The sequence below is a fragment of the Zingiber officinale genome, chromosome 1A, assembly GCF_018446385.1.
Source record: "Zingiber officinale cultivar Zhangliang chromosome 1A, Zo_v1.1, whole genome shotgun sequence".
Taxonomy (NCBI): domain Eukaryota; kingdom Viridiplantae; phylum Streptophyta; class Magnoliopsida; order Zingiberales; family Zingiberaceae; genus Zingiber; species Zingiber officinale.
In genome coordinates this window covers 173,554,197-173,579,982 of record NC_055987.1, presented here as the reverse complement: position 1 = coordinate 173,579,982, position 25,786 = coordinate 173,554,197, and the positions used below count along the sequence as shown (strand labels likewise).

The 25,786-nt window shown below is 43.0% G+C and overlaps 1 protein-coding gene across 2 annotated transcripts in view; it reads left to right on the top strand.

Moving 5' to 3' along the window:
• LOC122038441 (homeobox-leucine zipper protein HOX9-like) overlaps window positions 1-25,786 on the top strand; it is a 57,290-nt gene that overhangs the window by 5,638 nt on the left and 25,866 nt on the right. The gene's annotated exons all lie outside the window — the stretch shown is intronic.

Genomic DNA, 25,786 nt, shown 5'->3' with positions numbered 1-25,786 from the left:
GTAATTAAAGTGAAATTTCTGTTATATTTTGCCTTTAACTTCTTCCAATAATAAGCAATCATCCTCAACTCCATCTTCATTGTTGATTCCAAATCTCACTGGTATTGATAAACCTGAAGAGAGAAAGAGGAATTGATACACTTAGAAGAGAGAAAGAGTAAGACAATGATAACATTACATATGAAGTGAGGAAAAGGAAGAAGAAAGTAATCTTTAAGTGGCAAGACCTCAAACATGTTGGCTACAGCACTGTTATCTCGTGGATTGAATGGCTAGTTTGAGGGGAAAATATACAACACACCTTTCATTTGATTTCTCATGCAAGCACAACTCAAATATAATGTTAAATCTAAGTGTTCATGCGGATCAATATTTTGTTGGTGCAGTGAGGACCGACAAGAGGGGGGTGAATTGTCTGCAAATAAAAACTATACCCTCCTCAACCAATTTAAACTCAAATAAATGCAATAGTTATAAATTTAAACAAAAACTAAACTATGAACAGAAAAGAAGTACTCAGCTATTTACTTGGTTACAACCAAGAAGGTTGTTAATCCAAGGTAGTAATAAAGCGCTATGAACGATCTCCTTCTCTTAAGGCGGAGAAGCCTTTTACACACTTGGAAGCACAGAACTATTGCTAGAATGAAAGTACAGAAATTATAGTTCGATTTCATTGTTCTGAATAGCTAACCGAGACCTCCTTTATATAGGGGTTCTAGAGCTTATCAGATAACCTGAACCTTCGGGATCAGGTTTGACTCGAGAGGGATCGGTCGACCGATCCCCAGGTTCGGTCGACCGAACCTACTGTACCTGCCCAGTCTTCTGTCCAGGTGCAGTATCTGAGGATCGAGCTTTGGTTCGGTTGACCGATCTTTATGTTCGGTCGACCGATCTTTATGTTCGGTCGACCGATCGGCCAACGGTCTCCAGCTGAGTTGACTCGATTAACTTGCTCGACTAAGTCTCTGGATTAACTTCGGTTCGGTCGACCGATCAACTTTACCAACGATCAGATTCTGACGTGGCATTGGCAGTTGACTGCTGATTGAGAGGGGTTCGGTCGACCGAACCATTGACAAGTCAACTTCCAGTTGACTTGCTCTGGTCGGCTTCTTTGGGTGATTTCAGCCATCCGGAATAGGGCTCACCCGAACCCAGTTCCCGCCCTTCTCCTCAAGCAGTCTTCCGTCCCGGCTTTACGTCCCTCGAACACCGCGCATGTTCTTCACGCCCACCGGGTCGTCGGCTCCCTTTCCGTGCCGTCCTTCTCGCTAGCTGCGTCTTCCGCTCGACTTCCTGCGCTCCTAAGCTCCTGCACACTTAGACACAGGGATCAAAACACAAAGCAGGACCTAACCTATACTTGGTTGATCACATCAAAACATCACGGGGTTCAACAATCTCCCCCTTTTTGATGTATATCAACCCAAGTCCAGGTTAGGGTAAAACAAACAGATAGTAATTTAAAGAAATTACTAAACTATCAATTCAGGCATAAATTTGCAACTTTAAAATAAATTGCAACATGAAAATTTAATTTTTTTTTTAACTAACTCCCCCTAACTGAAATTTTCAGAATTTTTTTTAAAAAAATTTCTAAGTAAAAATTTCAAGAAACACTTTTTCTAGAAAATTAAAAAATAATTTCTAAGGAAATGTTTACAAACTTTTCAAAGCATTATTTAATTCTAATTTTAATGCTTTTAATTAAACATTTTTATTTCGATATTTCGGCTTCCAGGTCGTGGCGAGGCACTAGGCCTTCTTGGTTATTGGAGCAACAATCACTTTGTTAGACAAAGCTTCCATAAAGAACCTCAATGTTTTAACTAAAAAAGAAATTTAAACTAGTAAAGATTTTGGAACCCAATAAAGATTCCTACCTACAGGGTTGGTCAAAAACTTAGGGGGTACATAGTTTCTTGGTATTTTCCTAAGTTGACCCTGATATTTCCTTATGTACCAATTTAATTTTCCATATAATTTTATTTTTGAATATGGAAAAACATTTTTAAAACATGCATCAGTTTTCAATTTTTTAATTTCTAATTTTAAAATTTCATTTTATGATTTCAAATATTCATTTTCTTTTTCTACTTTATCTAATTCTTTAGAAAGAGCTTTAATAAAACGAAAGAATTGTTTAAGGTTTAGGGCACGTACCTTACTTACCTCGTCTTGCGATGCTCCCCCTTCATCACAACTTTCTTCTTCTTCTGTTGTTCCTCCCCCTTCATCTATGCTCATTTCTGAGCTAGACGTTTTTTCTAGCTGATGGTTGGCCATCAGTGCTAGTCCCGAGAATTCTTCGACTTCGGATTCGGAGGACGATGAATCATCCCACATGACCTTTAGGTTGTGTTTGGGTCGAGCTGACTTCTTACTCTTTTCTTTACTTTTGCTCTTCAGCTTTGGGCTGTCATCTTTTTTATATGTCCTTCTTCGTTGCAATTGTAGCAACGAACCATCCTTTTCTTTTGCTGGAACTTTTTCGATTGCGATATAAATTTATTAGATTTAAAAAATTTATTAAAGCGTCTTACCAGTAATGCCGTTTCGGATTCGTCGATCGAGGCTTCGGAGTCAGAACCGTTTATTCTTGCTGATCCGGTGGTAAGAGCCCGGGACCCCTTAACGAGGGGTCAACGCCACGTGGAGGTCAAAAGGCCAGGTGGTCCGTCGAAGAAGGGTGAGCCGACCGGACTCATGAGAAAAGGGCAAGCCGATCGGTCTGCCAGTAAACATCTGATAGTAAAAGGCGCCCTGACAGGGATCGGGGTTCCGACGCTCAATGAAATAATAGGCCTAAGAGAAGGCAGGACGTAATGGGCGCGCCGCCCGGCCGGATGGACGTCCGGACGGCGCTCTTCGTCTAGCCGGCCGGATGGATGTCCTGGCCGGCGGTGGGTAAATAGGGACAGGAACATCTGCTGACATCCGTCAAGTCATATGGCTAAGCCATACTCCTAGTCTGACAACGGGGTGTCCTGTTGTCCCATCGAAGGCGCGATGGGACTGTTGCAGTATAGCGTCAGGTAAGCTTTTTGACAAACACATACCGAGGTATGAGCTGCAGACACGTACGCGCCTCGGTGGGCGTGTAGAGGCTCTTTCACCGCTCTATATAAAGAGCCGCAGACTTCGCCGGAGGTACGCGTTCAAGGCCTTGGGAGCTATTTTTTCCACCATCTGTTTGTCTGACTTGAGCGTCGGAGGGTCGTCGCCGGGAACCCCTTCCCGGCCCGACTTCTGTGCAGGTTCGCCGGAGCTTCGTACGACTAGCCGGAGGCCCACGTCATCGATTAGGAGAGCGCCACGTGCCCAGCGTCCGTTGATTCAGCATTCGGACAGGATCAATTTGGCGCCGTCTGTGGGAACGCTCCTGCATCCGATCGGAAGCAATGGACGAGGCTGGACGACAACACATGGTGACGCTTTCGAACGAGGAACTCGACGCTCTGATCGAGATAAGGACCGCCAAACTCGTGGAGCAAAAACAGAAAGTCATACCAGCGGAGCAAGAAGCAACATCAACGCGTCGGTGGTCGGCACCACCGCCACCGCTGATTTCATCGTGAGCCTATTCCGCACCCAGGCCGTACATTTCATGAGATAGGGATCTTCTTGGATGAGATGCTGAGACGAGATGACGAAAAGGGAAAGCCCACGCCTCACCCGAAAGGATTAATCGCCAATTTTCGGAGGCTATTCGAGAGATTCTCTCGAAGCACTATGTGCCTCCGACGATCGGCGAGTATAATGGACAATGACCCATGATCGTATCAGGTAAGTTCGATAATCGCTACTCTCCATCATGATACAGTACGGAGTAAAATGCCGAGTTTTCTTACCACACTCTGGGATCGGCTCAGCGGTGGTTTCGAGGTTCGGACGGATCCATCACAAGACTTCCGAACGGCCTTCCTCCACCATTTCGCAAGCGGTAGCTACCGTAAAACGGCGTGAGCCTGTTCGCCAGTCAAGAAGCAGTGAATCGCTCAGAGCTTATATCCGGTGATTCAACAAAGTGGCGATGGATATTTCAACGACCTGAAACCGTGATGAATGCCTTTACACGAGGCTGGTGGATGGGGATTTTTCGATCACTCATCCGAAAGCCGCCGAGATTACGATCACTTGCTACGCAACGAATACATCAGCGTGGAAGAAGCGGCCGGAAAAAGGAAACTCGGTAGGCGGGCTCCTCCTACGAGCGGAAGCGACCGCTCGTGAGAGGACCAAGGGCAAGCAATCCGATCCCCATGCCGGGTCCCTATGCGAGGTGGTTGCCCGGCCCAGCGAAAAGATGGACGATGTTGCACTCCTTCCGGGACGGATCGCATGACACGAGGATTGTCAAGTCTTCCTCCGTGGCTCATCCTGTCCGGAATCTTGGACGACGGTCTCCCTCGATCGACAGCAACAGAGAACTCGTGAAGCCGGTCGGACGCGGTGATAGGCGCGACAACAGACTCCCGATCGGCGTCGTTCTCAGGCGGGAGAATCGCCGGGCGTCGAGAACGGTCTCGGCCGTTCGCTCGAGAAGGAAAATAAGTAATACTTCGGGCGAGATCAGCGTTATTCTTGGCGGGCCGGGAGGAGACTCAACCGAGCTAGAAAGGCGTCCGTGACTCCAATGCGGTCGGTATGAGCGAGCTAAGGACCGAAATTAGTTTGGGCCGGGGACTGGAAGGAGTTGAAGTACCCCGCGATGATCTCTTCATCAAAGTAATAGCCAATTACACTATTCACGGCGTGTTTGTTGACACGGGGAGCTCGATCACATCATATTCAAGCGTTCGATCAGTTGCAGAATTGATCGAGCCGGTCATTGCACGATAACTCCGCTACGGGTTTATGTGAAGTTCATCGGACGGATCCGGTGGCTACCTGTTGGGAGAAGAGCCTCGGAGGACAAGGACAACAAACTCGTGGTGGTCGACTCTCCCTCGTCCTAGCGTCGTTTGGGACGACCAAGCCTCGGTAATTCCGAGCGGTCGTCGAACCTTCCATCGAAGATCAAGTTCCCGTGGAGGACGAAGTGGAAATGCGGGAGATCGACTTTCATTTCGGCGATGCTACGTCGAGATGGTCCGAGCGGAAGCATTCCGCTCGGAAGGCGCCCGGATCGAGGTAAACCATCACCGAAAAGCCACCCTCTTTAATTTATGAAGAAAAGAAGGGTGCATTCACCTGACCCGATCGGAGGCCACGACTTTTATTGCGTCCGATCTGGAGAAGAAGCAGAGGATCCAATGCCTCAGAAGAAATCATGATGTCTTCTCAGTCGACACATGAGCCGGAATTTCGCGAGCGTAAACTAAGCTACGTGTCCCGGACCTTGACGATGAAGCGAAAAGGGACTTGTTGGAAAGCGAATTCCATCATCCGGAGGTGGAAAAACTTATGGGCCGGCCGTATCGCGAGGTGCAGCTCCCAGCGTAGTATTAGTTTCGAAGCGAACAAGTGGAGAGTGTCGTAGATTTTGGGATCTAAACAAGCTTGCGAAGATTTTTATCCCGGATAGATCGGATGGTGGACTCTACGGTGGCTGTGAATTAATCTGTATGCTCGACGCCTACCAGGGCTATCACCAAGTGCCGCTCGCCCAGGAAAAAGTCAGCCGTGACGGCCGACGACACTTATTGCTATAATGTGATGCGTTCGGATTGAAGAACACGGGGCCACATATCGATGAATAAAGTATTCGGGAGGCGGATCGGGCGAAATCTAGAAGTTTATGTGGACGACATTCTCATTAAGTTCCACGGCCATCTCTTGAGGACGTGGAAGAAACCTTCCGAGCGCTACGCAAATATGGAGTCAAGCTAAATCCCAAAAGTGTCTGTTCGGAACAAAGGAGGCGTTTCTTGAGTGCATGGTGACCGGCGGGCATCAAGCAAATCCAAGGTGAAAGCCTTACAAGATATACCGCCTCAAAATAGGAGGTGCAGCGTTTGGCCGGTCGGATAATCGCTCTGTCGATTCATCTCCAAAACCGTAGGTCTTCCTTTTTCAAGATCTTCGCTCTGAAATTTCAGGAATGAAGAATCGCGAAGCGTTCAAGATTTAAAGGCATATCTGAATTCGCTCCCGCCAAGCCGACTATTGGGGAGCCACTTTGTATTTATCTATCCTCGTAGAAGCGGTGATCGGCTCGACCGGTGAGGCGGCGGAGAGGAGCACATGTATTTTCTTAGTCATTTTAAAGATGTTGAATCTCGCTATCTGGGCTCGAAAAGCTAGCTTCGCTCTGGTCCTCGCCGCTCGGCGCCTTCGTCCATACTTCCTGGCGCATATCATTGTCAAAACCAATAGCCCGCTTGGACGTGTTCTACTAAATCCAGAGGCATTCGGACGACTCATCAGACGACGGAGTTAAGTGAATTCGATATCGATACCAGCCCGCTCGGCGATCAGCGCATCCTTGGCGGATTTGTGGTGAAGTTCAGAATTGAGCGGAAGCTATGTGGAGAATGTGTGGATGGGTCGTCCACTCGGCTCAAGCGGGATTGGAATATTGTTACTCTCCTCAAGAAGAAAGATGCACTTATCCGTAAATTTGGATTATAAAGCTACTATGAACGGCAGTATGAGACCCTCATAGGCGGCTTGTAGGCTGCCCGCGTGTGGGAGCCGGTCGGGTAACACTTCACTCGGATTCGCAGTTGGCCGCTCGGTGACTCTGGTACCTTCGAAATCAATAATGCTCGGCTCAAGCTCTGTGAAGCCCGAGAAGCTCAAGCCGATTTTAGAAGTTGTTGTCGGAAGATACCCAGGCGGAAAATCAAGCGGTGATGAGTTAGCGAACTCATGAGCTCAATGTTGGGTCATTATTCGACCCAATTGAAAAAAATCTTGTTGGTGGCGCGTCGTAGGATGGAAGCCTCGCATTTCAATGGCGGACACCCATCATAGAGTTCCTCCGCTCGGGATCCAACCGGTATGAAGCCCACTTGCTAGGAGGAGAGCCGGTCGGTTCACTCTCGTGGCGATCGACTTCTGAGGCTTTCTCACGCTTGGTTGTTGAAATCGTGAGCTCGGATGACTCGGCTTACATCCTCCAAGAAGTACATCGAGGATCGTGCGGAGGACATCCGGACGAGCACTAGCTAAGAAGATCCTGTTTGGATACTTTTGGCCGACTTTAAGCGAGCCTTCGCTCGAACCGTGTCGGCGTACCTCTCGTACGGAGTACCATAACTTGACCACAGGCCGTGGAAATGAAGGCCGCCAGTGTCTTGCGGATTCGACCGATGGGGAATGGATATCGTGGGTCCGTTTCCTATGGTGACAGCGGAAATTTCTATTAGTGGCGGTTGATTATTTTTCCAGTTGGTGGAGGTAGCAGCTTGAGATCACCGGCGGATGGTCGAGAAATTTATTTGGCGAACATCGTGCAGGTTCGGCGTCCCGTCGACTTATCTCCGATAATGGGCGACACACCGGAAAGTTGCTCAAGATTGGTGCCAAGCTATGACATGAGAAACACTTGCGTCCGTGGCTATCCCAATGTAGCCAGCCGAGGTAGCGATCGGGAAATTCTTCGCGTTATGCGGCTCGGCTCGATCACTGGGAGGAAGTTGGGTAGATGAAGTCGGGCGTCTTATGGGCCATCCGAGCGACTCGAAGGAGGGACGGTGTCACGCCTTTCCACTGGTGTATGGTGGCGGTCATTCCTGTTGAAGTCGGCGTTGAGTCCGCTCGGATCTAAAATTACGATAAGGACAACGCCGAGGAACATGGAGTGGATTTGGTCGAAGAAGAAAGAGCCAAGGCGTCCGTTGATGGCATACCGTCGGCGGATGAAGCAAAACTACATCCGCGTAATCCCGGATCATTCGGTCGGGATCTTATGCGGAAGAAAGTCGAGCGGTCGGCGACGTTAATGACTAGAGGCAGTGGGCGGGCCTTGAGGTTATTGAAAAGCTCCGCTCGGGCGCTTATTATTTGGAGGATGAAGACGGACGTCAACTGGACCGGCCGTGGAGCGCGAATCATCTTCAGCCTTATCGGGCTGAGTGAAAGGTGCACTAATGTAACTTATTTTTGCATATATTTTGGTCGCCCGTACCCTTGTAATGCAGGAAGCAAAATTAATTCAAAGGATGACCAATGGGTTTGCCGAGCGGCCTATCTCCCTAATGTATAGTATCCGAGCCAAGCGCTCGAGGACGAAGAAGACCCCGAGCCGTTCGGCCGGGAGTACGTTATCCGCGTTGGGAGAAAGATATCGTTGCCGATCGGCAGTATCGAAGTTAGCCGTAAAGGCCGTCGAGCTCCGACGTTAAATATCGAGAGACGAGCCGGCGTCTATAAACGTCCGAGCGGAAGACCGTCGAGCTCCGACGTTAAATATCGAGAGACGAGCCGGCGTCTATAAACGTCCGAGCGGAAGACCGTCGAGCTCCGACGTTAAATATCGAGAGACGAGCCGGCGTCTATAAACGTCCGAGCGGATAACCATTCACATGATACAATCAACGATAGCCTAGTCATTAAGACCAACATACGGCTGAGCGGCTCGCTTATCAAAAATATACGGAAAACCCCTTTGGGGGTAAGGCACACAACAAAGATTGGTCAATGAGAACTAAAGATAATTACTATACCAACAAAGGGCGTTCTCATGCCGAGCGGCTGCTTAGTCGCATGATGAAAGACGTTATTAAAGACAATCGACTTTAGTCTGACAGAGCGTGGTGCCGAGCGGAGGAGTTTTAAAGAACACTTTAGTTATGACGAGAGAAAAATTTCTTGCCAAAACAAAAGTTGAAGGAAAGGAAAAGATTATCTATTAAGCACAAAAAGTTACAGCAAAAATAAGTTTGGCCGAACGGCGGGGATACAAAAAAATTCATAAGAAACACTCCTCATGCGTTGAAATCAAAAAGAGCATCAGGGATGGCGCCCATCACGGTCGCGAGGTCCTCGGGAGGGATGGTCAGCTCGGCGGGCAGGTGGCCTTTGGCCTTTAAGTGATCCACAGCCGCTTTGATCGCCTCTTCAAAGGTGAGGGAGATCTTGTCAGTAAATTTCTCCCCAAAGGCATCCGAGCGGACAAATGCCTTCCTCACCTCGTTGGAGCGAGCCGACTCCCCCTCTTGATACTCTTTGAGCTCGGCGTGGGCGGCGTCACTGGCGGCTTGGAGATCCTTCAAATAAATCTTTGAAGATCGGCCGAACGACTCTCCTTCTCGGTGGCCAGAAGAGCATCAAGATCCTTGATGCGTTGCTCCAGCCCTCTGATCTCCACCTTCATTCGGTCCATGTCATCGATGGCCTGTCGCTTCCGAGTGATCGCCGTCTTGATCTCTTTATCTCGTTGTTTGACCATCCCTTCAAGCCGAACGACCTTGCTCGCCAGATTGGAAGCCCGTTTCCGTTCGGCTTCGATGATTTTTCGCCTTCTCGGAGGCGGCGTCGATTGGCGTGTCCCCGCGGCCTTGAGTTTTTCAATTCATCCTCCAGCTCTAACGGCAATTTGCTCCACCCAGTTCTACGAGCAAAAGTGAGCAGGTTAAAAACTTAATTCAAATACGAACGAAAAAAGCGTACCGTGGCTTTGTTGAAGGTTCTTTGTCGTGCCGGGGTCATCGCTTTATTCGGTGGGCGTCCTCGAGCTTTGCAAGAGGCCCGTCGAGGTGATCTGCTGCTCGGGGACCAGGCCGATCAGCAGCAGCCATGTATTCCTCCGAGGGGAGGCGCAGGACGGTCTTAATTAAATTCGGGCGCTTGGCTCGCTCGAAAGCTTGACCGGATGGCCACGGTGGGCGAGGAGGAAGCTCAGCAGCTTCTGGTGAAAGTTCTTGAAGGGGTGGGCGGCACCTCATGCTGGCCCTCGGAGAGCATGTGGGGTCGGGGTACTCTCTGAAACCGTCCGGGACAACCTTGGAGCATCCGCGCCCGCCGGTGGCTCATCAGTGGAATTGAGGCGGATCAGATTTGGTCGTCGGGCGCTTAGGTGAGTGGCGGAACATCATCGTGAACGACCCTCCACCTCGGCTTGGGTAGAAGGTTCTGCACCGCCCGCCGCCTCGTCGTGAGAGGTAGTAGCTGCTAAGGCTTCGGGGGCATCCTGGGTCCCCTCGCCTAATTCGCCGGATCTGGATCAAGACCCCGCTCGGCGACCTCCTTGTTCTTCACCGCCTCGATCGGGCGACTTTCGATTTGAGCTTCTCATGCCTTAGCGCGCATAATTTCAGCGAAACAAAGATTAAATCAATTAGAACAAAGAAAAGGAGGGATGAGAATCGCTTACTCGTCTTGAGGCGGATCGGTGGGGTGGAAGACGGGCCGAATATATACATTACTCCGGGAGGAGCTTGTCGATGTGATAGCGACCCACTAACCGCTCGGTAGCGTGAAGGTAAGCGCGTCACCTCTAAATTTCGAGCTCGGTTCTTGTGCGTCTGCCACTTGATCTGAAAGTTGGCGGCTCGGGAAGCATACGTAGAAAAGTGCTCCTTCCAATGTTTGTTGGAGCTTGGCATATTATCAAAAAGGACGAAACCTATCCTAGATTGGAAAATAAAGGTACCCCACTCGGCTTGCTTGGGATAAAAAAAGTAGTGAAAAATCTTAGGGTCGAGGGGGATGTTGTTCGGTTTAAAAAGGACTATCACTCCGCTCAACAACCTAATGGAGTTAGGGACTACCAGGCCGAGTTGAATGCGAAAATAATTGTAGATTTGTAAGAAGAACTTGTGGGGTGGAAAACGAGCCCGGCCAAAAATTGGTCTCGGAAGAATAGAACGGTGCTGGGCGGTGGTTCATGAGGCCGATCGGTGGTGTCAGCTACTATGATGTGGTGGTCGGTCGGCAGATCATAGGTTCGAGTGAGGCGCAAGGCGTCCTCCTCGTCAAACCGACTTTCCATGGTCGAATACCAAAGACCAGGAGCACCGCCTGTCGGCTGTGAGGTCCTGGTCATGGTATAAGGCCAGGGATGGACGCGTGATGGAAGGAAGGAGAAATAAAACTAGGAAAGAGTGCGGGATGATAAAAGGAGACGCAGCAAGGAAAAGGAATCCTTACGGGCAAAGAAGATGATCGAAGGGGGCTGTAGAGTCGTCGGAGAGCTGAAACGCAAGGTCGCCGGAAAAAAGGAGCAGAGGGATGGCTGGAGACGATAAGGTCAAAATGCGGCGAAGAGCTGGGGTCGGGAGCTTTGTAAGGGCGGCCGCGATCAATTTACCGTCAGGCCAGTCGTCGATAGAGGTCATCGTCCAGTTCGTTTCAAACGGTATCTATCGGAGTGGCGCCACGCCATCTGTTGACGCATACGATCGCCGCGTGTTAGCGGGATCTTGGCGCGTTTAATGAGCTCCCCTTACGTGCGCGGTGGCGTGATGGGTAGTAGGGAGAGCATCGGACGATTCGAGAGAACATGAGGCACGGACACGATCTGCGAGCGGAGGTATCCCTATGCTGGCGGCTAATGCGGTGATCATTGCTCGGTCGGATCGGCGGTCGATCGATCGGACTTCGCTGGACTCGAGGCAAGTGATCCGGTGGTAGGCAGGGACCCCTAACGAGGTCGGCGTCGCGTGGGGTCAAGGTCGGTGGTCCGTCGAAGAAGGTGGTAGCCGGACTCGTGAGAAAAGGGCCGATCGATGCTAGTAAACATCGATAGTAAAGGCGTACAGCGAGGATCGGGTTCCGGCCTCGATAAACGATAAATAATGACCGGAAGGCTGAAAGGCGGGGCGTAATGGGCGAGCCGCCCGGGCCTTGAGGAATTAGGACGTCCGGGGCGGCGCTCTTAATCTAGCCGGCGGATGGGCGTCTGGCCGACGGTGGATAAATAGGGACAGGAACATCTGGCAGCCGTCAAGTCGTATGGCTAAGCCGTACTCCTAGTCCGACAACGGGGTGTCTTGTGTGATGGGATTGTTGCAGTATGGCGTCAGGTAAGCTTTTTGACAAACACATACCGAGGTATGAGCTGCAGACACGTACGCGCCTCGGTGGGCGTGTAGAGGCTCTTTCACCGCTCTATATAAAGAGCCGTAGACTTCGCCGAAGGTACGCGTTCAAGGCCTTGGGAGCTATTTTTTCCACCATCTGTTTGCCTGACTTGAGCGTCGGAGGGTCGCCGCCGGGAACCCCTTCCCGGCCCGACTTCTGTGCAGGTTCACCGGAGCTTCGTATGACTAGCTGGAGGCCCACGTCATCGACTAGGAGAGCGCCACGTGCCCAGCGTCCGTTGAGTCAGCGTTCGGACAGGATCACTTGCCTTTAAGGCAATGTTCTGACTAGACTTCTCTACTCCATTTGGTTCTGCAACTCGAGATTCGTGAAGTTCAAAAGTAGAAAACAAATGTTGTAGAGTACTTACCTCGAAGTCCTTAGAGTTGTAGTACGCATCTACTAAGGAGACTCACTCAGGAGTTCTCGGAAAGGCGTTGAGCGCATATCGGATCGAGTCCCAGTTCGTTACTTCTTCTCCAAGATTGGTTAGTTGCGTGATTAGCTCTTTGATCCTTGCTTGGAGTTGCGCTACCTTTTCGCCTTGGTTCATCCAGAGGTTCGTCAACTGGGTCCGGAGGATGTCGCGCCTTGCTAGCTTCACTTCGGAAGTACCTTCGTGAAGCTCTAGGAATGTTTCCCAGAGATTTTTCGCGGAGTCGTAGCTTCCGATCCGATTTACCTCCTGAGATGCCAGAACGCTGAGCAGGTGGAACTTATCCTTTCCGTTGGCGACAAAATCGGCTTGCTCCTTCTTGCTCCACGTGTTTTCTTCTTTATCTTTCGGCGCTGCATATCCATATTTCATTATTAAAAGTATATCAAATTCAGTTTTAAAAAATACCTCCATTTTACGCTTCCATGTAGCGAAATCTCCGTCGAACTTTGGGGGATGAATGTTCATGTCGGCCATTGTTCTGATCTTTGTGCTTCAGATGGCGGTTAGTCCCTCTGAGGCTGTTGGACTCTGATACCACTTGTTGGTGCAGCGGGTACCGACAAGAGGGGGGTGAATTGCCTACAAATAAAAACTATACCCTCCTCAACCAATTTAAACTCAAATAAATGCAATAGTTATAAATTTAAACAAAAACTAAACTATGAACAGAAAAGGACTCAGCTATTTACTTGGTTACAACCAAGAAGGTTGTTAATCCAAGGCAGTAATAAAGCGCTATGAACGATCTCCTTCTCTGAAGGCGGAGAAGCTTTTTACACACTTGGAAGTACAGAACTATTGCTAGAATGAAAGTACAGAACTTGTAGTTCGATTTCATTGTTCTGAATAGCTAACCGAGACCTCCTTTATATAGGGGTTCTAGAGCTTATTAGATAACCTGAACCTTCGGGATCATGTTTGACTCGAGAGGGATCGGTCGACCGATCCCCAGGTTCGGTCGATCGAACTTGCTGTACCTGCCCAGTCTTCTGTCCAGGTGCAGTCTCTGAGGATCGAGCTTTGGTTCGGTCGACCGATCCTTATGTTCGGTCGACCGATCGACCAACGGTCTCCAGCTGAGTTGGCCCAATTAACTTGCTCGACTAAGTCTCTGGATTAACTTCGGTTCGGTCGACCAATCAGGAGATTCGGTCGACCGATCAGCTTTACCAACGGTCAGCTTCTGACGTGGCATTGGCGGTTGGCTGCTGATTGAGAGAGGCGTCTCCAAGCTAGCAGGTTCTCCATCTTGCTTCGACTTCCGAAGTTCCGTTCTTTTGGGTGATTTCGCCATCGAAATAGGGCTCATCGGAACCCAATTCCTGGCCTTCTCCTCGAGCAGTCTTCCGTCCCGACTTTACGTCCCTCGAACACCGCGCATGTTCTTCACGCCCACTGGGTGTACTCTTCCGTAGCTCTCTCGTCCTTCGGACGCACCGAGCCCGTCGGCTCCCTTCCCGTGCCGTCCTTCTTGCTAGCTGCGTCTTCCGCTCGACTTCCTGCGCTTCTAAGCTCCTGCACACTTAGACACAGGGATCAAAACACAAAGCAGGACCTAACCTATACTTGGTTGATCACATCAAAACTACCACGGGGTTCAACATATTTTAGTGGTAATATGCAGCCACAATAATATATGAAATGAAATATATGCTAATGCAAGATGTAATGTAATGCAAAAACGTTGTTTCTAGTCTATTACCTATGACAACTTCGGTGCATCACCTTTTAATATCTTCTAAATTACCCTTTTAAATGAGGCAATAAGGTAAGCCTTTATTGGCGAGGATGAGAGGTCAATGGGTAGGCAGGGACATGTTTAGCTTGAAATTGAAAAATTGGTTGGACCAAACCAAACCAGATTAGAAATTTGTCTTTTTATTTTTTTTAGTTTAATTTGAGATTGGAAATTAGTAAATTTTCTGGTTCAGTTTAATTTTGGTTTGCATATAATAAAACTTATAAAAGCGTACTAAACTAATTAATAATCATATAAGTATCAATATATAATTTTGCCGACATTAAAATAGTAATAATTAGTAAATACTAAATGGCTTAGTATGCATTTGGTTATTGTGTATGTTCTTTCTATTATTTAGGATGACTAGTAGACACTAAATTGATTAGTGGCTACTAATTTAACATTATATTCTTTAGTAGCTTATTAGTTAGTATATGGTTGGTATGCAAACTTTTTAATTAAAATATTGGTTTAAATTGAACCAAATCAAAATCTATTTTTGGGTTTGAATTTTAACCTAAACCATTTTGATTTAGGTTTGATTTTGAATGATTTCTTTAAATAGAAATTTTGTCATATGATTTGGTTTTACCTATAAAGTTGATAAATTGAATCATGCCACCCTATCAAAAAGGATGAGAGCTTTACTCAAGTCTTGGAATCTCTATAAGCTAGAATTTTGGTCTAGCTATGAAATTTTGACATGCTAGAAAGCTTGATCCAATAATGAGATTTCTAAAAACCTCTCTATAAAGTACAAAGATGCTTACACGGGAGGAAAATGATGTATTTTACACTGTAAAGTAAAAGCAAACTCTAAGTGTGAAAGATGCTAATAAGAGAGCTTCATGACGATTTCAATTGATGCATATTAGTTCCTTAGTTGCTTTGGACACTTGACATGATTAGGGGTGATTTAGAGTAACTTTCATGAGGCCTTCTATCGATAAGATAAAATGGGCTCTTCATGAACTTCTCGACTTGGTCTTGAGAGGGAAATAAGTATAGAATTTGTGGAGAAAGTTCGGGAATGGGGCTAGGGGTGAATCCCTTGATGCAGGTCTTGGAGGTCTTAATGACCTTGGGGGTTTTCTCCCCTAGGTTGCTTTGCTATGACTCCACGCCTAGGTTAAGATTATCCTGATTTATATTTATGAATGAAATGCAAAATATCACAATGAGTGATCCTTCTAATGAAAAATGTCCCCAACCACTATGAGTGAATTTGATATGATAATGTGTTTATACATAAAGAGACAATCATGACAATCAAACACACAATAGATATAATTGTTGGAACCCCAAGGTTGTTTTGGTGTGATCAACAAGTTAAGTTAGGTCCTGTGTGTTTTAACCTTGTGTTTAAGTGTGCAGGAGCTTAGGAGCACAGGTACTCGAGCGGAAGACGCAGCTAGCGAGAAGGACGACAGTCTGAGGGACGAGGTGCTGCGGAAGAGTACACCGGCGAACGAGAAGGAAGCGTGCGGTGGTTCCGAGGGACGAAAGCCGGAGCGGAAGATTGCTCGGGGAGCGAGGCGGCTAGCGAGAAGGGCGCGTGCGTCAGGGACGAAGCTGCGGATGAGTCGCGGCGGACGTGAAGGAAACATGCGGCGATTCCGACGGACGAGAAGCTCTCGAGAAGACCGGAACTTGGGTTGGGTGAGCCCTTTGGATGGCGAAATCACCAGCGGCGGATCAGGAGAAGAATCGGACCGGCGGGGCCCAGACGGAGAAGAAGTCCCAGACGAAAAAGTCAACGTCTGTGACTTTGGGCTCGGGCGCCGGAGCCCTCCGGCGCCGGAACCCCTCGGCGCCCGGGCCGTGGTTGACAGTTGAGTTAATCTCGATCGGGCGTTGAGGATAAAGTTTTATCCCCAGGGCGCCCGGAACCCAGGCGCCCCGACCAAGGCTATAAATATAGCCTTGGTCGAGCTTTACGAACTCACGAATTGTAATTCCAACGCTTGTAAGCTTTAGTCTAGAGTTGAGCTTCTGTTTTCTACACTTCAACGCTGTACGAGGCTTCTCTGCCTGAAGGAGTTTTTAGTGAGCATAATTTTCCTTTGATTAACAACCACATCGGTTGTAACCAAGTAAATCCTTGTGCCTCGTTTTTTCTTTATGCTTTTAATTTATCAGCTTACTTTATATATACAAGTGTTAGCTTAAAGAGTTCGAGGAAGGGTTGTTTGCTTTTTATTTTACAGGACTATCCAACAAACCCCTTCTAGCCAGCCGCAACGGTCTTACAAGTGGTATCAGAGCCGAGACGCCTCAGAAGGACTAATCGCTGTCTGAAGCAACAAAACGATGGTCGGAGCTAGCGACTACCCACCAGCATTCGAGGGGGAGTTTGCCGTTTGGAAACAAAAAATGGAGGCATACCTTAATTCCGATTTTGGTATTTCTTTAATATTAAAATTTGGCTATGAAGCACCAAAGACAACGAATGGAGAACTTGATCTACGCCTCTGGAACAAGAAGCAACATGACGAGTTCATGGCAAACGGTCGGGCAGAATTTCACATTCTAACTGTAATACCAAATGAAGATCTCAATAAAGTTGGCGAGTACAAAAGCGCAAAAGAACTTTGGGAAAAGTTCTTGAAGATTCATGAAGAATCAGAAGAAGCCAAATCCGAGACTAAAGAAATTGCCGAAACAGCAATCCTAGCAGAAGACCCACCTAAAGATGAAGAAAGCTCAACCGAGATGAGCATCGAGAAAGGGGGAGTCTTCAGAAGAAAGTAATTCAACAGTGGGAGAACAAACGGCCGATGAGGTAAGTAAGGTATGACCTCTAACCTCAGAACAATTGGCTAATTCAATAGAAAAGTTGCCTGGAGATCATTGTGATTTAAAAATTGAATTATTGAAAGAATGTTTTGGTTTACCAATTATCTTGAAAGATTCTTACGAATTACAAAATATTTTGATAAAAGAATTTTGCAAGTTAGAAAATCTTTTGATAAAAGAATTTTGCAAGTTAGAAATTTTGCCGAAAGACTTTTGTGAATTACAAAATTTTTTGTCGACATATTTTGTCAAATTAGAAATTATAACAAAATACTTCTGCGAATTACAAAATATTCTTCTGAAAGAATTTTGCAAAATAAAGACATTGCCGAAAGAATTTTGACAAATTATATTGTCGAAAAATTCTATTAAATTAGAATTTATACTATCAAAATATCTTTGCAAATTAGGAATTCAAAATACAATAGAAAATGACATGTTACAATTTATACAAATTCCTACATGTTCAAATTTTCTTGCTTCAAAGTTAAGAAATTATGATAAATTAAAATGGAAATTTAAAACTCTTTGATAAAAGCATTAGAATAAAATATATAAATAAATAAATGCATAGAAAATTTCTTAATGTTATCAACTTTTCTTAAATTTTCTTGCATAAAGTTTTGGACTTAGAAAGTTTTTCTTGATGGCGAAAACTTGGAAATATTTTTTTTGGAAATCATTGAAATAGATTTTTATAATTTTTCTAAGTGTCAACCCTCAGATTTCTCTTTCAACCCCATTTTTTTATGTGATCAAAGGGGGAGAAGAAGAAATATAAGTTTAGGGGAGGTAAAAATTGAAAATTGAAAAATTTAATCTTTTCTATCTTTTTGTACTGAATTGCAAACCAGTTAGATTATTTTTTTATCTATGTTAACCCTAGCTTAACTTGGGTTGATCACACCAAAAAGGGGGAGATTGTTGGAACCCCAAGGTTGTTTTGGTGTGATCAACAATTTAAGTTAGGTCCTGTGTGTTTTAACCTTGTGTCTAAGTGTGCAGGAGCTTAGGAGCACAGGTACTCGAGCGGAAGACGCAGCTAGCGAGAAGGACGTCGATCAGGGGACAGTCTTGGAAGAGTACCGTGAACGAGAGGAAGGCGTGCGGTGGTTCCGAGGGACGAAAGCCGGAGCGGAAGATTGTTCGGGGAGCAAGAGACGCAGCTAGCGAGAAGGACGGCACGCGATGCGTCCGAGGGACGAAGACTGCGGATGAGTACGCCGGCGGACGTGAAGGAAACATGCGGCGATTCCGAGGGACGAGAAGCCGGAGGGAAGCCTGCACGAGAAGACCGGAACTTGGGTTCGGGTGAGCCCTTTTTCGGATGGCAGAAATCACCAAGCGAGCGGATCCGGAGGAGAAGAACCGGACCGAGGCGGGACTGAACCAGAGAAGAGGTCCAGACGAAAAAGTCAACGTCTATTGACTTTGGGCTCTGGGGCGCCCGTCCGGGCGCCCAGACCGTGAAGTTTGACCATATTGAGTCAATCTCGATCTGGACGTTGGGGGATAAAGTTTTATCCCCCCAGGGCGCCCGGAATCCTTCCAGGTGCCCCAACCAAGGCTATAAATATAGCCTTGGTTCAGAAGTTTTTTCAACGAACTTTGAATTGTAATTCCAACGCTTGTAAGCTTTAGTCTAGAGTTGAGCTTCTGTTTTCTGCACTTTAACGCTGTACGAGGCTTCTCCGCCTGAAGGAGTTTTTAGTGAGCTTAATCTTCCTTGGATTAACAACCACATCGGTTGTAACCAAGTAAATCCTTGTGTCTCGTTTTTTTTTTTATGCTTTTAATTTATCAGCTTATTTTATATATATAAGTGTTAGCTTAAAGAGTTCGAGGAAGGGTTGTTTGCTTTTTATTTTACAGGACTATCCAACAATCCCCTTCTAGCCGGCCGCAACGGTACTACAATATTCACCACATAATTAGTAAAGATATAATCAAAAGCCATCAACACAATCAGATTAGCAACAAAATACCAAAAATTGTGTAAGACCAAAACCAAAAGAGAGAGGAATAGGGAAAAATCAACAAGAGAAAATGTGTTTTTGTTTGGGTTTAAAACTTAGATGTGTATTTATATCTTCTAGCCTTTTATTAAACATAGTCAACCAAGACATCTAGGTTGACCTTTAGTCAGCCAAGGCTCTATATTTGGTCGATCAAGGGCATCTAGGCCGACCTAAGTTTTGCGTTTGGTTGACCTTTGGACAACCCAACTAAGATTCCTATTTTCTTTAGTTGATCCTCCTTTGCGTTCCTCTTCCATCATCTCTAGCCTCAAAGGAGCTCATCCTAACTATAGATTATCTCAATGTTCGTGTGGTAGACAATTTCTATTTCTTTCTCGCTTTTGGTTTATTCTTGCTAGTTTTTTGGTATTTTATTGCTATTTCAGTTGTGTTTATGGCATATGGTGATATTTTTGCTAATTTTATAATGATCACATTCTCATTGTGTGTAGGAGTGTAAATAAGCCGAGTTTGATGATGTTCAAGCTTGTTCATTTTCTATTGATCTTGTTTATTAAAACTCTTACCAAGTTTGTCGAGCTTTTTATTAAACTCAATTAACAATTTGTTGTGCTTAAAATTTAGTTATAATATTGATCTAATGCATGCAACTTATATTCTTTTTCTTTATTTTAACATATTATAGGCAATTTACCAAAATTTCTAAATCATTTTATATTAATTTTAATAAATAAAATAGAGGAATAAGTTTATAATTAAAGATTTATACAAGTTACTAAATAAGTTTATTTATAAATTGTTTATGAATTTTGTTCATTAGCACACTAATATTTAAGCTTGTTTATTATATATATATATATATATATATATATGTATTTTTAAATAAAATAAACGATTAAATGAACATAAATGAGTTCTTATTGAAACCGACACTGAGTTTGTTCACGAACATGCAGTTCATTATAGCCTTAGCTGTGATGGTTGTCATGATTAGGTCTTCATTTATATACATTATCATACCATATTAACTCAAGGTGGCATTTAAGTACGTTTAGATCACTCCTTGCTATCATATTTTGCATTACATTCATAACTATAGTTTGGGATTATCTTAACATAAGCACGAAGTCAACAAATCTCTCTAGAGGAAAAAATCCTTTATTATTATCCCGTGACATTTAAACAATGAGGAATTTCTACACCCAAACTTTTTCAATAAATTCCATTCTCATTTCCCATTAAGATATAGCAGAGATTCTTATAGAACTCATTTCATCGTATGAATACAAGATACCTTGACATGTTATTTTTCAATTCAAAATCACTCATTGTAAGGTTACTATTATCACTTAGAAGCCCTGGCTTCCTTAAAGCACGATGTTAATTATAACTATCTACCAAATTTTATTATAGCTTTGAATTTAATACTGATTGAAACATATGTAGCTTCTATCATTCAAAATATTAAGATCATTATTTTCCCTCTTTCCTTAATAGGTTCCTTGTCATTAAGGAGTCTAGGAGTGACTTTAGTTGTAAATACCTGATTTTGATTGTCATATGGAAGCCATTAAAATGAGCTATTTATGTAAATTTCTTTTTAGTTGGGTGGCACTTGAGGATTACTTGCTTTAATCCTCCTAAGTTGCTTCCTCCCACATATATTCCAGTTTATTACTTTGTCATCGACTGTATCTTGCCTATAAGCACTGGAGATGCTCTCGAGGCGTAGCACAGAGGGTGGACGCATGACATCACTGGCGTAATGGCCAGGGGTCAATTCTCAAGAACTGACGACCTGGGGTTTACCCCACCATACGCCTATGTCCTGTGTACCTGCATTTACCTCCCTCTATATCCGTGGGGCCGACACTATGAGGCCACTAAGGTAGCGGATTTATTTTTTTTCTTTTTTCTATAAGCACTGGAGATAGGTTAAATATTCATAAGGATCACATTTTCTCTATTTTCTTATTCAACAATATGAAATAAACATAGATTTGCATCTTTATCATTACCCCATTACACCTCCTATATATATATATATGTATAATGTACTGTCATATTGTCACAAAACTACTAGACAAGCCGGAAAATGTTACATTTGAGTAAATGGCTGAATGCCTTTCTCTTGAGGATCCGGTACATTAAATAGGAATTGTTGCACAAACTATTTTGAGTAAAAAAATATATACAACTAATATACTAATTATAGATAATTTATTTTAGGTAATGATATACACAGTTAATAACATAATTATGGTAAAATAAATTTCATAGTTGATAGTCTATAATCTCTGCCATTGATAGAAAAGATGTCATTGTCAATTAAATAATTAAGATTACCCAGAAGGACCTGATCACTAGGAGTAACATGAAGTTAAATAGCCTAGACCCATAAATATATGTTTGTGGGATCTAACGAAGCAACATAGAGACAGCCTCTCCCTACTCCAATTGAGCTAGAGTAATGCCTTGTAGGTACAATGAGAGAGTAAGTTTAGTAGCTCTATTCTATCCTAGGATTTCGGTCATGACATACAGATATAGAATGAGCATATTTAGAACATTCATGGTTGTCTTTATATCCAGGATGAACGAATCCATGATATGTACTATCTATTGAGATTAGTAAATTTAGAAAAGATCATAAATGTTGAGGTCCATCGAGTTGATTCCTTTCTTTGTGTGGGTTTTGTATTTGTGTAATTTTCATTTTGTATCATTCTCTTTAAGGTGTCTTGGTTTTTTGTTCTTTGTGGCACATGACTTAGCACGCCACTCTTATTCTTTTGGATTGTAGCACTTGACATTTTATGTTCGATATATTGAAGTGACGTTATTGAAGCTTTAATGCATATGTTATTAGTATAATACTTAATTGTATGCTTATTTCATTTTACATGTTCCTTATATTAACTCCGTCCATTACAAACCAATCACGACTGGTCCCAAACCCGGATAAAGGAAGTGGGTTGCGTTAGGTTGCCAACCAGCGTTAAAACTATAACAAATGTTTAATGAATGGATCTATTAGACTATTGTGCTAATGCTAGGTTATTTCTCGGAAGGAACGCGTTGCAGTGTCCCATTGTAACATCTTGGCAAGGACCGCTATATTTTCAAAACTCGGGTGTAGTGCTAAATTTGCAAGAGTGTGCTTTGCGGGATTTGATTGTAACGTATCAATGAGGAATGCTACATCTTCAAGAGAACTTGGATGTAGTGTTAAATAGGCAATAGTTCTCAAACTATAGATTGGATAAGAACAAATATAATAAAAAAATTAATAGTCTAAGATTTGAAACATGAAACATAGGAACCCGTAATCAATCATGATGGTGGATACGATGATTAGAAAAAGAATTAGTATTTTGTGCGTACAAGAGCAAAATGGGTAGGCGATAAGACAAAGATGATAGAGAACTCGGGTTTTAAGTTATGGTACACAAGAAAAAGTAAATCAAGAAATGGAGTGAGTATTGTTGTAAATAGTCCGTTAAAAGATGAACTTATAGGAGTAGTTAGAAAAGGGGATCGAATGGCGAATTATATCCCTCAAGAAACTATGAATATAATTAGAGTATATGCATCGTAAGTAGGATTAGATGAAGCTACCAAATCAAGGTTTTGGGATGACTTAGATGAAGTAATACAAAACATTCCGTCAAATGAAATGATTTTAATAAGAGGTGATCTAAATTGGTATGTCGGAATGAAAAATGAGAAATATAAGAGGGTACGTCGGGGTTATGAGTTTAGAACGAGAAATGGAGAAGGGAAAACTATATTAATTTTGCGATAACATGGACCTTATATAAGCTAATACATTTTTTAAGAAACAAGAAGAACAATTAGTCATGTTCAAAAGTGAGAATAATAAATCACAAATTGACTTTCTTATGATTAGGAAAAAGATAGAAAGATTTGTAAAGATTGCAAGGTCATCGTTGGAGAAAATTTAACTACTCAACATATGTTGGTAGTGTTGGATATACGTCTCAAGCATAATATCAATAGAAAGAAAATATATAGGACTCTTATAATTAAGTTGTGGAAATTAAAGGATGAGAAGCAAAATATGTTTAAGGAGAAGGTAGGAGTACAAGTATTAGGTAAAATATATGGTGACTCTAATACAACATGAGATAAGATGGTATCAAAGTTGAAAATAGTAGCTAAGAGTGTACTCGGTGAGTTAAAAGGACACGCACCACTAAATAAAGAATCTTGGTGGTAGAATAAAAAGTACAAGAGAAAGTGAAGGAAAAACGAACAGCTTATAAGGAATTACATTCGTAAGAACGATTTTTTTTTTTTTAAAATATACAATAGCCAAAAAAAAGTGGCTAAGAAAGTAAAGAATGAAATTTTTGAATGATTATATCAAAAATTAGATACAAAAGAAGGGGAAATAGATATTTATAGAATAGTTTAAGTGAGAGAAAGAAAGACAGAGATCTTATCCAAATAAAATGTATTAAAGATGAATGTAATAGGGTACTAGTAAATAATAGATAAATAAAAGAGCGGTATTTTGATAAACTTTTTAATGAAGGTTCAAGTGAACAACTTAACTTAAGTAATTTAAGTTGGTTAAATGAGTCAAAATTTAAATTTTTATCATAGAATTCAAACTTCAGAAGTAAAACAAGCTTTAAATGGGTTGCACAATGAAAAAATCGTTGGACCAGGTGATATTCCGATAGATGTATAGAAGGGCCTAGGGAAATAAGGTATTGAATGACTTACAAAATTATTTAACATGATATTGAAAACGAAAAAAATACCTGATCAATGAAGGGTAAATACTCTAGTTCTCTTATATAAAAATAAGGGAGACGTACAAAATTGTGCAAACTATAGAGATATTAAATTAATGAGTCATACCATAAAACTTTGGAAAAAAGTAATAGAAAAATGATTAAGGAAGGAGACTACGGTGATCGAAAATCAATTTGGGTTTATGCTTGGAACGTCAATAATAGAAGTTATACATCTTAAACAACTAATTGAATAAAACATCTATATATGATATTCATAAAATTAGAAAAAAGTTTATAATAGAGTCCTAGAGGAATTAGAATTCTATAAAAGAGAGGTGTTAGCGTAACATATATTAAACTAATTAAGGATATGTATAAGGATATAATGACGAGAATAAATACTTCAGGCGGAGTAACTAAAACATTTTCAATAAAGATAGGGTTACATCATGGATCAGCTTTAAGTCCCTATATTTTTATACTAATTATAGATGAACTCACTACACATTCAAGACACAGTACCGTGATGCATGTTGTTTGTAGATGATATTGCTTTGGTAGATGAAATATGTGAAGGAATAAATGCTAAATTAAAATCTTGGCGGGAAATACTAGAAGGGAAAAAAATTTACGCTTAGTAGAATAAAGACAAAATATATAGAATTTAAATTTAACAATATTAGACGTAATAAAACAATTGTTAAGATAGGAGATGATGAGTTGCTCGGAACCGAGAGGTTTAAATATTTAGGATCATTTTTGTAAAATGATGGAGAGATTGAGAGAGATGTCTTACATAGAATACAAGCAGGATGGTTGAAATGGAAGAAAGCGTCGGGTGTTTTATGTGACCATAAATTATCTCTAAACTTAAAAGGAAATTTCTACAAAATCGTAGTTACACCTGTTATGTTATATGGAGTTGAATGTTAGACTATGACTCGAACATATGAGCAGAAGATGAGAGTTGTAGAGATGAGGATGTTAAAGTGGATGTGTGGACATATGAGGATGGACAGAATAAAAAATAAGAACATTAGAGAGAAAGCCGGAGTTGCATCTATTGAGGGAAAATTCCGAGAGACATGTTTAAGATGGTACAACTATGTACATAGACCATCAATAAATATTCTATGACAAATACATATATCAAACGAGGAAGAGAAAGACCAAAAAAGATTTGGTTAGCAACAGTAAAATAAGATAAAATTTATAAGTATGGATGATGTTATAGTAGGAGATAGAGTTCAATGGCATAAAAAGATTCATATTGTTGACCCCACCTATGGGATAAGACTTGGTTATTGTTGTTGTATGTTCCTTATATTGATTGCTTATGTTGTTTTTTCATGGTTAATGTTTGTTAGGGGGTGGGTGGTGTAGATGCATATGGTTTAAGTTTGATTCTCCGTTATTCATATAAGTGCACGTGTATGTATGAATGTTGGTATCAATACTTTTCTCTTGCATGCCAAAGGCAAATCAAACTATATGCGTTGCGTGCACATAAACAAAGGATAATATCAATGGTAGCACACTTAATGTAACGTGGTTCAGAGCTTGTCCTCTATTGCTTATCAATTTGTCAAGTGAACACTCTTGAAATTCACAAATCGTTCTCCTTTACTAGAGGTGGAGAAAAGGTTGTACAAGTTTTTCTCTCTCTTGATAATAAGTACAAATGAAAGTAGTGAGAAAAGATTTACTAAGAGATTGTAGAGGATAAGCTTATTTTCAAGCCTCTTAGATGCTGTTCAACTTGAGAGTAAGTCACACTAATATTATAAGAGAATTCATGCACACTTGCCAAGTTGATCAATCCCAAAATCTTATATTAACATTCTCCAACCTGTAGTTTTTGAGTGTCTTCAATTAAGTAAAATAGGTTCCACTCGACTAATCAAGCATTTTTAGTCATTGTGTAGCCAATGGTCTTTTGGTCAATTGATTGGAAAAACCTTCTCCTTCTAGTTCACTAATTAAAGTCTGAATAGAAAAATTTTATTTTTTGAATAGAGTTTATTCGTGATTCTCAAGTTGGCTAACCACTTCATTTGACGTAGGGTCACATTTAATTTATTGAATTTAC